At 40.1% G+C, this 6138-nt stretch overlaps 1 long non-coding RNA gene across 1 annotated transcript; it reads right to left on the bottom strand.

The window, feature by feature from the left end:
* Window positions 1–1635: 1635 nt before the first annotated feature.
* On the bottom strand, window positions 1636–5438 carry LOC129387259 (uncharacterized). Its single transcript, XR_008614516.2, has 2 exons — window positions 4801–5438; window positions 1636–1807 (listed from the first exon to the last, which is right to left on the bottom strand). It is a non-coding gene; the product is annotated as an uncharacterized lncRNA (long non-coding RNA).
* Between the last annotated feature and the right edge of the window lie 700 nt (window positions 5439–6138).

Here is a 6138-nt window from a genome sequence, read left to right as displayed (position 1 = left end):
ACTAAACAAAGTGAATAACGCAGCTTGAAAGCAACTACAGTCATTTCGCAATATGGGGAAGCAACACCTAGGTGCAAGAACATTTTCAGTAGGCGTTGTTGATTCAGAGGATGGGTACAGGCACTAGCGCTGCCAGTGGGTCTAGCCTGTAAATGTGCACGAACAAGGCGAAACCCAGACAAAACGCGGGACCCTTACAAAAATTTTTATAGAAAGTCCATAGACAGTCTATAGACATTTGTCTATGGAGTCTATAGACTGTCTATAGACATTTCTTTAGACTAGTCTATAGACAGTCTATGGACTTATGGCCATACACTTTTTATAGACTAGTCTATAAAAAGTCTGAGTCTATAGACAGTCTATACACTGTCTATAGACTGTCTATAGACTTATGGCCATACACTTCTTATAGACTAGTCTATAAAAAGTCTGAGTCTATAGATTGTCTATAGACTGTCTATAGACTTATGGCCATACACTTCTTATAGACTAGTCTATAAGAAGTCTGAGTCTATAGACTGTCTATAGACGGTCTATAGACTTATGGCCATACACTTTTTATAGACTAGTCTATAAAAAGTCTGAGTCTATAGACTGCCTATAGACCGCTTATAGACTTATGGCCATACACTTTTTATAGAATAGTCTATAAAAAGTCTGAGTCTATAGACTGTCTATACACTACATATAGACAGTCTAAAGACTTATGGCCATACTTTTTACAGACTAGTCTATAAAAAGTCTGAGTCTATAGACTGTCTATACACTACATATAGACAGTCTATAGTCTGATGGCCATACTTTTTACAGACTAGTCTATAAAAAGTCTGAGTCTTTAGACTATCTATAGACTTATGGCCATACACATTTTATAGACTAGTCTATAAGAAGTCTGAGCCTATAGACTGTCAATAGACTTATGGCCATACACTTTTTATGGACTAGTCTATAAAAAGTCTGAGTCTATAGAGTGCCTATGGATTAATTAAAATTCATGTTTGTAGACAGTTGTCTGCAGAATGTCGATGGACAAGTGTATAGGCTTACAGTTCTACTTTTGTAAACTGAAGTCTATAGAATGTCTATAGATGTCATTTGTCTGTATACATTTTATACACTTCAGTCTACAAAAGTAGAACTATATATACACTTCTACTTTTGCAGACTGAAGTCTATGGAATGTCTATAGACAAATGTATATAGATAGTCTATAGACATTCTATAGACTTCAGTCTACAAAAACAGAACTTTATAATCCGATACACTTTCTTCTATGACATTCTGCAGACATTTGTCAACAAACATGCATTTTCATTAATCTACAGACACTCTATAGACACAGACATTTTATAGACAAGTCTACAAAGAGTGTATAAGGCCATAACTCCATAGCGGCTACCTACTAGTTTTTTTTTTTACAAGTTAGTTTACATTTTTCTTTACATGCGGTAGCAAAACGTTTTGAATGTATTTATGCATGTGCACCTGTTCCTTTTCATCTGCACTTATGCATTACCGTTAGCAGATTAATAATGCTCCTGAACCAGCTGTACTTTCATATATGTTGCATAAACAGAAAGAATTTATATAGTGTTGAATCATGCAGTGCAAAAAAAATAAAACAAATGCACCGGCAATGCATTAACCGTTTTTATTGCTCGATATAATATATGAATTCCTTAAATTCATGTCTTATGCTAATTATGGAAACAGATTACATATTTACACTACTCCTTGGCAAGCATGGTCGCCAGGCTGGCCTTGACCTTTGTGTCATTAGTCCCAAAGGTGCTGCAGGTGTATGCTGCAAATAAGTAGATGCAGCAATATGAGGCAAAAATAACAAGTGTGTATTCTTTGTATGTTCATTAAGCAGCTTAATATATTTGCTCAAACCATCTAAGTCAATACTTAATGCGGTTTAACTATGACTAAGGGCTGCTTGTCAATACAAATCAGTACCTTTATACAATGTTTTATTGCATGGTATGGTGAACAATTAAACAGTCACAACTGCTGCTCGTGCCAGCAACAGTATGTTCCCTTTTATGACAAGTTCATATATGATGCGTTAATGTACTTATCCCAAATGGTCTCTATATTTATTGCTGAAACGTTACCCAGTTGTGCTGTCTGTACAATTTTTTGGCTGGTAGTTAAGTATGCCCGTGCAGAGGGATATTTTCAGAAGACGTGACTGGAATATTCACAGTATCATGCCTAAGATTGTAATTTATTTTGCTTAATACACATTTAAATGTCTTTCTCATACTTTTAAATGAATGGTCGTTGGCCATAACTTCAACAGAAGGCAGATGGGTTGATTGTATTGATATGGTCACTTAATTTCTTACAGGTAATGAGGCCTCTTGGGCATGCTAACAGGTTTCCAAGTTAGGTATACCACATGAGCACCCGAAATACCACACGAGCACTTTGTGTCATGGCACGACAGATATGCACCTCCTAGGAAACAGAACTGATAAGATAGTTCGAATGAATTCTATCACAGTAAATTATTTAAGGTGCTTTGAAAGATGAAATTTTTTTCTAGGCTATCGAGGTTCAGGACGTTAACGCAAAAAAAACATATTGAGTAAGAAATGCCTTGTCAGTATGCTTGACATTCTTTTTTTTTTTTTCAATAAATAGGACCAATTTCCCTCAATTTTTATGAAGTGAAAGGTTTTAAAAATATATTTAACACAGAGATTCTCTGGTAACGTTGTATGACATATGACAAGACAGCATACCTATGTGGCCATTTTAAGATTTCCCGATCTTTTTCCAAGCCTTCCCTGGCTGTTTTCATGAAAATTTTCTGGCAATCTATGACGCCTGCAGCTTAAGTGCAATAAAAAAAATATTGTGGTTTAATGCTTGCCAAGTACTGCCAGTCCATAATATTTAGATAAAACGAATAACACGTCGGTCACTTGATATGTAGTATTAGATGCAACTGACTTGAATCCCTTGTTTAATAAAGCTGACAAGGGCTTCGGCAAGTTCCTAATTGATGGCCGCACGAGTACAGCACGGAAGACACAGAGACACACGTAAAACAAATGCAACAATGTGAGCGAAAACTATACAATGAGATATTTTTACGGTTCAATAGTAGTTTTTTATATAATTTGCTCTCATCACTTATGCCTCTAGTTTAACTTTGTTTCTCTGACTAAAGACTACATGGCAATATTAATCAGTACCATTATGATGTTTCGTTATATTACAGTGTGATAAGCAGTTAGACAACCGTAATGGTCGCCGGTGCCAGCAACGGTACGTTTCGTTTCAAGACAGGTTCATGTGACACACAGTGTACTTATAAAAATAAAATAAATGCGAGAATCCCAAACGATTCCTATAATAATAATTGTTGAAACAAAGACACCCGGCTGGACTGTGCACATTTTTCAGGTGTTAATGCAATATGCCCGTGCCGAACGAACATGCTCAGCATACTGACTGCACTTTTGAACAATCACGTTAACATTTGCAATTTATTTCCGTTTAGAACAGTCTGCAATGTCTCTTTTCTCATACTTCGAGATGAATACATTTGCCACACTTTCAGTAGAATGCACATGAATGGGGGCGTACTGATCAGGTTACTTAGCAACTAAAACATGTTACAATCTCTTAGGCGTGGTGATAAGGGTAGAACAAATGCAATGTCCACTGAATTATTTGAATAATCTGTGCGTTATCTACTAAGAAAAGACCACCAAATTGATAATCTGGCTCTTTTTTCTTTTGTACAGCGCATATAGTATACAGTCTGTCCAAGACGACGGCACTACATGCAACAGTAATGAAAACCGGAACACTTATTACACACGACAAGGGCTTCATACCATGCACGACTGGCACAATGCGAATCTGCGCCAGCAGCTGCCTAGTGATTAATAGCACGTAAACTGCATAACGCCGAAGCATCGAAAAGCGCTTAACGCTTTTCATATAGCTCGAAAGATAACTTCTGCTGCTAAACTGTTTAAAAAAAGAGACAAAAAAAAATCTTCCGACTACCGTCAAACGCAATGCCTTCAGTTTGAAACGTGTAAAGGTGCTTCCCGGAACGACTAATTTAGTGTTCTCCAATTTTTTCGGCTAAGTTGCAAAGCTGCAAGTCGCAGGTTTGATGCTCCAAAGCGTTTGTGGTTGCATATAAATAGATTGGGTGAATTAGAGATTTTTGCTTGATATTTCTTCAAGTCTCGTGTTTTGCTTGCGGTAACTTCCCAAAATTAACTTGCGGTAAGTTCCCAAACGATGCGAAAACGGCAGCGCACACACTGCTTATGCATGCCCCGCAAACACGGCCTTTCATTCGAGTACGTTAGCAGTTATTCAACTATACGTGTCTGTCTGAACATTCTTGATGCTAACACAATTTCGAGATATATACGTAAAGCGTGTCACGAGAATTTCACTAGACATGCGGCGCAGCATTCATCGCGGCCGGATCAAGCGCCACGAAATTAGATCTACCGCATTGGCTGCCCAACATACACAATGCACAACATACACAACATACAGTATCAAGTTAAAACATGGTGTACGTCCTTCTTTACGCACGTAAACTATAATGCTAAAATCAACAAGCCCGAGCGATCGCTCGCCGTAAAACATTCCGTATACTACAAGCGAGAACAAGAGCGCGTTATCAAACCATGTCAACGACAAACCGACACTATACCCGAGTCGCCTGCGCTACATGCAGCCGCTTCGCGCTAAGAGATGCGCTCACATAATCATGAGCTATTGACGCAAAACGTCTTTGCTAAAGCTTACCGTTCAGTGTAGTTGACGTGTGATGCCACAAAGATGACACGCATACACAGACACCGACGTTCAGGCATACACCGCACACCGGTACAACCGTTTACGTGCCTGGCGCACTCGTTGAGACGGCGCACCGCCGCGCATGCGCAAGAGCTCCGAGCATGCGCAGGAGCTCCGCGCGCGAGGGCGTGCGCGCTCGGAGGAGTGTGAGCGCCTTTTCCTCCTTCATTTTTTTTTTGTCTCTTTCTCTCTCTCTCTCTCTGCGCGCCATGCGCGCCGGAACGGGTGGCTTATTCATCTTTAACACCACTATTCATCTTTTTTCATGGACGAAGGAAATGCGCTGGTAGGTTGTATGACAAACGCTGTGGGCTATCGTATGAGACTGGAACGCTAACATGAATGCGCTGTTTGTAAAAGCCGTTACAGGGCCCTTCAGACGTTTCAGACGCATTATTGCCAGCGTCGATTAGTAATACAGCGTACTTGTAGCATATCTTCCAGCGTACCGCCAAATGTGATGCCCGCACGTATGTTAGTGCTAATTTTCTGTTCCGATGATAGGTCAAAGCAATCAGTACAGCATTGAGGTACTCATATGCGTGGCTGCGCAGGCATACCGCCGGCGAAATACTGGGTGGGCTCAGAGAATTTGGCACCTATTTTAGGTGAATGAGAAACTTTGATAGGTTTATAGCGCAGGATATCAGTCAACAAAAAACCGCCCGATGTTAGTGACGCAGCCGAGATATGAAGACAATGTGAAATGTATCCGAGAATCGGACGACACACAACGCGAAGACCACATGCGCGACATCGGTTCATCGCACATTCACAAAGTCCGCGTTGTCAGCTACAAACATTACGAGTGTATTTGCTGTTAGCTTGATGCCTGTTTGGAATCCACTTGTAGCTGAAGCTGGCGTTCATAACATCTATTATAACAATTGGATCGGCGTTTTGCTTACTTTATTCTACTGCCGCAAAAGTGATGCGACAACTGTGAAGACTGTCTTGGGATTGCCGAGAGCGGCTACGTAGATGATATCATGTGGTCATCAAATGCGGAGGTATACACTATGTGTATACTAATGTCTACAAATAGGCTCTACAGCAATCTCAGCAGTATACAACTTCAGTGGCTTATATCAAACGCAGCTACGTATTATCCACCGGTACCTGCGCTTGGTTACAGCGTACACGGGTTGGGCCCAGATTAACGATGTTTGTCTATTGTTAATCTATAGACATGCAAGACCACGACAACTCAGAGGAAGACCAGGTGGTGAATTCACCACCTGGTCTGCCGGCTTTCGCCACTTATTCACCACCTTTGCCACATCATCA

The sequence above is a fragment of the Dermacentor andersoni genome, chromosome 2 (assembly GCF_023375885.2).
Source record: "Dermacentor andersoni chromosome 2, qqDerAnde1_hic_scaffold, whole genome shotgun sequence".
NCBI classification, from domain to species: domain Eukaryota; kingdom Metazoa; phylum Arthropoda; class Arachnida; order Ixodida; family Ixodidae; genus Dermacentor; species Dermacentor andersoni.
Note: the sequence above shows the minus strand (reverse complement) of the source record. Positions and strands in the feature narration are given on the sequence as shown.